Consider the following 7688-nt stretch of genomic DNA (forward strand, 5'->3'; position numbering starts at 1 on the left):
TTTTGACATTTCCCAGTGCCTTTTTGTAGTTAACGACATTTGCTGTTTTCATTTGTTTAATCTCAGATTGGACGTTGCTAATGATTTCGTTTGATTGCTCCATTTTTGATGTAAGTCCGAGCATTTGTTCTCGCAGTTTTTGCATTCAATCATCAATTTTGCTATTTTATTTCTCAGTTTTTGGGCTTTCATCAAAATCCTTTTGCTTAGGCTGGCATTCGTTGCAGATCAGTAGTAGGTTTTCGTGTAACTTTGCAATGACTTCAATGCTGGTCTTGTCTAGCTCAGTGCATTCCGTTGAAAGGTGCATTATCTTATCGCAGAAGCAGCAAGAAAATGTTACCCTTTACTTTTGTGCCACACGTGTGACATCCGGTTCTTGTCATTTGTATGAGCTTTGATTGAGCTACAATTTGCTGTTGTAGGTTTGCGGAGAGATTGTTGCGATAGACCTGTTTTGGTGACAAGGGACACTGTTACTGACCACGAGAAACCTCATGGTAGCCTTTTGCGATCAACACAGTGAGGGGGAATGTAAGAGACCTCAGTCTTAACGTCTTCCAAAGGAACCTCAAGGTAGCCTAATCTGGAAGAACAAAAAGACTAAGAGTAACTTACTTTACCGGGTACTGCAGATACACTGACAGTCCAATAAAGAGAATTATGATGTCAAACAGACCAGCTGGGGGACGTAGTCGTAGGCGTGTCTGACTGAGGCACCTCGTAGGGAGACAATGTTGAGGTTGCCTGCATCCAGGTAGCGTGCCTTAGAGTCTGTGATCGGGAGGTACTTCGTCGATGATGTTCTGGTGATGTGATATCTGGACTTCTTCCTCTCTGACATTCAGGACCTTTTCTCTAAAATCCTCCCACGGGAGGCCTTCCGCAAAAGGTCGCAAGCATTACAAATCTATTTAATAAGTTTATTTAATTAGTTTAGTGGCTCTAAAATGAGGAATAAGTTTAATAAGTTTAGTGGCTCTAAAATACAAATTAACCTGTTTATTTAATAAGCAGGTTAATTTGTATAAGCTAGAACAAAATCTTAGCCACCCAAGCGACTTGGGGCCCAGAAACGAGGGCGCTTGACCCGAAAGCTGAAAACGAGGCCCGAGGGGAGTAAGATTTTCTTCTAACGTATTTAGAGAACCGAAGGGTAGGAAAGTGTTGAATTTCATTTGAAATTGAAGATAAGAGTACAATTTTGCAGATTAGCGAAAGAAAAGTTTTCTGAAAAATTTACAAAAGATGAAAAACAAACCAAACATCTCCGTCTCCGATAGCGAAGCAGCCGATTAATTGAAGTGGTTTGATTGAAATGTCAAAAGTTTGATTTCTAAGTCCAATTTGGTTGACCTAAACTTAGTGTCCTAAATTATGACACTCAAGTTTAGGGCAAAAAATAGACTTTTACTTCTTTAAGTCTAAGTGCCATCTTTCAAACTAAGCTCTCTGCCTCAAAATTTTGGTGATCGATGAAATCGTGCCCTGGGTTCTCTAAGTTTTATTATAGCAAAAATGGGGTTTAAAAGTACGCATTCCTGAAACTGTTGTTGGAGGCCTTATTGGTCTGAACGGTAAATTTTTGGGATGCTTGGTCCTAGACACTTGTTCCACGCTCCCGTTGAACACCCCCGCCCCCGGTGAGTTAGGCTTTTTAACTAGCTGCCATTAAAATCAGCCCTCTGCTAATTGTTTGAGAAATTTGTCCGGTATTCATTAGTTGGTCCAAAACTTCAATTTTAATTTCTATAGTTGTTGATAGCATATATTAGTCACACAACTCTTTTCACTCTTCTATTTTACACAAAATCATAGCTCAAGGAATAGGAATAATTGGTTGCAACTAGTTGGGCTGGAAAACTCCAAAGCAGTCAATTAATAGAAAAAGGGTCAATTAAGAGAAAGCCCCTCCCCTAAAAGGGTAGTCGGTCAACTCGGGGGCAGCAAGTCAACTCCTATGTGTATTTATAAATTCTGACAGTAGTCAAAAATTGAAGCATCAGATGCAAAAGATAAAGAAAATAAAGCATCAGAATTATAAACAAAATAGATATGGTAAATAGCAATTAAAGTATAATGTGTAGTGATTTTGAATCAAGATTAGAAAAAAAAAATAAATCATTTAACACAACAGCCTCCCTTCCTCTATAATGGTTCTTATTGACGCTTCTACTGCAGAATTTTGAAGAAAGCAATTAATTGGCAGATTCCAATTAGCCGTCATTATTGATGGCAGCGATAAACCTTTTTCTAGTACATAACAGTATACTATAGAAAAGTCTTATGTAATTTTACCCGTTATGCCGAGAAAATTAAATCGAAATATTATGTATCCAATGTACTTAATTCATTTCACAATAATTGACCGGACAGTTTCATTTTTGGGAGTCTATATAATTTATCAATGCTTCAGGTTTTAATTTTGGAAAAATTGCAATTAATTGGATTTTCACCAATCAAATAATAGTTTTGGAAAGGCCGCGCAGTCAACAAATTGGCAAGTATAGATAATGGCAATTAAATGGAAAAACCAATCAATAGGTCTCTGGTTATATGGTTCCTAAGTCACGAAAGCTTCATTAACGATTAATCAAAAAACGCATTGCTTGTTCTGGTTCATCAACACAGTAAGCAGGTTTTCTGGCAAAATCAGGGTTTTCATATTTTGTGCTTTTTAATAGTGGGCGTCAACTTCTGAACAGATTAACAAAATTTTCAAGAAAAACGAATATTACAAGGTTACCAAACTTTTCTAATTATATATCCCCCCCCCCCCCAAATCGCCTAGTTTTTTTGGACTATCATGAAACCCGGACCATTTGGGAGCGTTCCTGTTTCCCTCCATCTCTGTTTTTCTTGACCCTCACTGACAAATAAAAGGAGGTCCTGGGGGATTCAATTGTTGCATGCACACTACGCCTTGGAGCAAAACAGAATAGGTCCCTCCTTTCTAACAAGAGATTTTGAGCACCCAATTTTTGGAGAAAAACTTTGATCCACAGTACTCGTCTAGAACATGCCTGAAAGCTGACAAGTTGCGCAAGATCGGTCCCCAATAAAAATAGTTTTGATTTGAAAGAGACAGTCAGCTAACCACATTAGCAAGAATTCGAATTATGTTCCGCACAAAAAAAAAAGAACAGAAGTCTTTTAACGTCCCGCGTTCTCCGCAAAACTTTTACCAGTCCGCTTAAAAATATGCAAATATGTCCAGCGGTGCACACATTTCATTAAAATAGCACACACTAGTTGACTGGGCTATTGGCACAGAACACAAAGAAACGGAATTTTTGAGAAATTGAACTCCAGAAATTGCTATTTTGGATGACTTCCCTAATAATACAATGTAAAAGAAACCAATTTGTCAAATTAAAAATACTTCCGATATATAAAACAAACGTTTTCGAACTTTGCGTTCATCGTCAGGTTAAAACTGTTTCACAAATTGTTAAAGGATAAAATGAATATGTATTTATTTTGACGATGAACGTAAAGTTCGAAAACGTTTGTTTTAGGTAATTTTAATTTGACAAATCGGTTTCTTTTACATGTATTATCATTTGTCCGAGACCACAATTAAAACAATTTCAGGAACTATTCTAAAAAATTCAATCGAAAATTTTTTCCTATATACAATATTTGTGTCTTTCCCATTATAGCCCCCCCCCATGAATTTATAGCCCCCCATTATGGTATAATTACCCTTATTGGGGGGGCTATAGGTTACATGCCCACTAAGCTGGGGGGCTATAATGGGAAAGACCCCAATATTTAGTCTATTTACAACTCATATTTTCATCTGTTATCAATTTCTTTAAAAAATATTCCCGGATTTTTCTAGTCAAAATTATGATTTCAACTAATATTTAAGCGTGAGTTCCCGCCCCCTATATTCATCGCGTGTGTTTAGAGCCGGCTTCAGCTTGCTGATGTACATAGCTTCGATAGTCATTAGCTTTTCTACTGTCCGACTGGCGTCCAGAATTTTCCATTCAATGTCAATCGTGGCGCTACAACATTCAACCAAATGTTGACCCACCAGTGAATCCTTCTTCTGGTGTTCTGTCATTCTTGTGGTAACATACCTCTAGATGAATTCGCATCAATTACATTTTATATCATATAGCACGTGGGACTTCAGGTCTCCACCGAAAGATGATTTCATGGTGGGAGGCATGATCATAATTTCGGCGTTATAAAAACCACTTGCAATTCGCATAGTTTCTTCAATTTGCTCGCAAAATTCTGAGTAAGAATGCCTCTTTATTGTAGAAAAATAGTTGGCTTATCATAAGAACTAGTCTTGCTTTTTTGATATTTTTGGTGTTTTTCTTAATTGGTCTTTACCGCCACTTATTATCTTTTCTAAAGTCTGGTTAACTGTTTTTGAAGACCATTCCTCTGGATACTAATTTTTGGTCCAGCAATTTTTGTTCTTTTCAAGAGCCTGATCGAAGGCCAACCAATTAGAGTTTGCATTAAAAACCCTGTGAACCGTCCCTTGAACAACATTTTTCTTATGCTGAAGCGGTGCACAGCTGCGAAAATTCACTATTATTCCAGTGTCAGTGGATTTTTGATACCAATGACAGGTGATATTGCTTTCGCTGCTCACATTTATATTAATGTCAAGAAAAGCCAAGTCCCCTTCTATTTTATCTTTTTCTAAGGTAAATTGCACGTTTTTGTGTAATGAATTTCTAAATATTAAGTACTCGTCCGGGCCACCACGTGCAGATAACATCATCCACATACCTTTTAAACAATTTCATCAACTCATACCGCCACACTGTCTGTTGATTGCTGCAATAAGTTCAAATCCAAACCACATCCTGCCTGTTGCCGTATTCCTCATTCGTTATCTTTTGGCGTTTTGCATGAATTCAGTTTTTGCATGATTCATATTCTACTCCTCTACCTCGGAAAGCCACTCTTCGGTTACAGTCTTTGCACTTCCCATTTTTTCAGATCTGGAGATATTTTAATTGAGTTCTGGTTTTTGCAGTGATGCCTCAAACAATTTCATCCACACGTTTGCTAGTATTACAGCCAATGATGCGCCCATAGCCAGACCATCTGATTCTGCATTCCAGATCCCATTACATTTAAAATGAGCATTTGTCACTGCAAGCTTTAACAAACTTTTCATTGCGGACCTTGGGATATCTGGAGTTAGGTTGCTTGAATAGAGTTCGTTTTGAGCATTTTTTATAGCTTCTCCAACCGGAAGGTTGGTGTACAAAATTTTTACGTCAGGAGATACAATTTGCTCGTCATCTTCAAGAGGGAGAGACTCTGCGGCCTTTCTAGCATCTTGCGTGTTGGTTTCAACGTTTGCGCCCAGTAATTTCTGGAAAAAGGTGTCAGAAATCTGTTTAAATTTTCGTAACTGCTACCAGGTATCGAAAAAAACAGGTCGGAGAGGTGTATCTTTTTTATGTAACTTTGCCAAGCCATAAAGCCTCCCTGGTTGTGAACCTGTTGACCTGAGTCTTTGATAAATTTTGTCACTAATCTTCCCTTGCTTAATTAATTGTTTTAGACTGTTTTTGATCTGTTTTTCATTTTTGATCACAATTTAATCTTTTGCTTCATTGATTTTTTGAAACTGATCCGAGTTCAGCACATCATCAAGCTTTTCCCTGTACGTTGACTTCTTCATCACACAGAAATCGCAGCCATTGTCAAATGGTACCACCAGCAAATCATTGGATTTTAGGTAATCATGCACTTTTTTGACCCCTCTCTCCATTGGGTTTGCGTGTACATTTTTTGCATACAATTTTGCGGGCGCCTCAAATTCACAAAGCTTCTCACCCTCAGTTTTATTCTCGCGTAACTCACGTACAAGTTTTCTACGTCTGCAAAGAAGTGCATCTCATTAAACTTGTCTCTCACAGGGTGTTTAGGTCCTAAGGATAGGATGTCAAGTACAAACTTGGGAAGTTCAAGGCAACAATTATCAGAACATTAAAATGGGAGCCATTCCGCATAGGTCTATCCTGTCTCTTTGTGACATTTTTTCAAGTTTTCCCTTAATTCTGTTTTGAATCATTGCGGAGTGATTCCTCATTTCACGCCTAAAGCTTGTAACAATGGATGGCATCAGTTCTGGTCTCATATTCTCCTTAAATTTACTCTTATCTGTTTCAAGTTTTTCCTTGAAAACTTTAAGGCTTTTCTCCGTACGGTTTATTGCTTGTTTCAGGAGTTTTAGTTGCTTGTTCAGCAAAAATTACATTTTTAGGGGCGCGAAACCTCAAAATATCCGGAATTATATCATTGTTTTTGCATTGTTTTATAAACTCAATTCGGTAATTGCAGCTAGTGACCTTGTTTATGGTTTTCAAGTAATCAAGATAAAGTTTATAACAGTCTCTTTTCTTCAAGATATACCTGAGCCACGTCTTTGGTAAAAGCAACCACATACCTCAGAGAAGCTCGAGGAAAGGGAACCTCAGAGAACCTCAGAGAAGCTGACCTTGTTTATGGTTTTCAAGTAATCAAGATAAAGTTTATAACAGTTTCTTTTCTTCAAAATATACCTGAGCCACGTCTTTGGTAGAAGCAACCACATACCTCAGAGAAGCTCGAGGAAAGGGAACCTCAGAGGACCTCAGAGAAGCTGACCTTGTTTATGGTTTTCAAGTAATCAAGATAAAGTTTATAACAGTTTCTTATCTTCAAAATATACCTGAGCCACGTCTTTGGTAGAGGCAACCACATACCTCAGAGAAGCTCGAGGAAAAGGGGCAATGAAGCCCGATTGTTCAAGAGCTCCTCCTCAGTCTGTTTCTGTTGCACCTTCTCTGCCTTGGCTCTCGCTTTCTTCTGCCCTTTGCCCACGTTCTTGCCTTTTCATTTCTTGAACAGCCCTCTTAAATTGTATTGATGGCGTAATACTGTCTCCAGGGTCTTAATCTACAACCCAGCCACCCGATGCAGCTGGGAAAACTTTTGTGTCGATGCTTGGTTACTCTTAGCACTAGTACCTCAGACTTCAGCAGCTCATGAAAAAAATCCTCTGTGCCTATCCGTCGACATAATCAATAGCACTGAAGCGGTCTATATTCGATCTAAGAAACAATATCAACTCCGGCACGCTGCAGGGTTGGTAGTTGTGTGGCCTGTGACGTGAGATTGTGTTATTTGTCAGGTCGTGCCACACTACCAAGTCCTTCCTCTTGCTCAGATGACCCTTCTGAAGGAGATTTATTAAGTTTTTGAACCAGTTTTTGGAATTTCTGTTGAAGGAGAATCCGGGAACCGATGTAATTTTCCCTGAAAACTAATTTTTGCTTGATTATAGGAGACTATTTACAGTGTGGTGAAGCGAACTTGCAGCTACAATATGCACCATCTCGGTAAATCTATAATACTCATACTCGCTAAAAAATTAAAACAATGAAAACTTCTCAAAGTATTTTGCAGTTAGCCCTTCCTTAGGCCTTGTTTTCAAAACCTTTGACAAATTAAATAATGTAAAAGAAACCAACTAGTCAAATTAAAATTACTTCCGATATTTAAAACAAACGTTTTCGAACTTTACGTTCATCTTTAGGTTAAAACTGTTTCACAAATTTGTTAAAGGATAAAATGGATACTTATTTACTTTAGTCTGAGACCACAATTAAAGCAATTCTAGGAACTATTCTAAAAAATCAATCAAAAATTTTTTCTATATA

The sequence above is a fragment of the Convolutriloba macropyga genome, chromosome 15, assembly GCF_964194025.1.
Source record: "Convolutriloba macropyga chromosome 15, txConMacr16.3, whole genome shotgun sequence".
NCBI classification, from domain to species: domain Eukaryota; kingdom Metazoa; phylum Xenacoelomorpha; order Acoela; family Convolutidae; genus Convolutriloba; species Convolutriloba macropyga.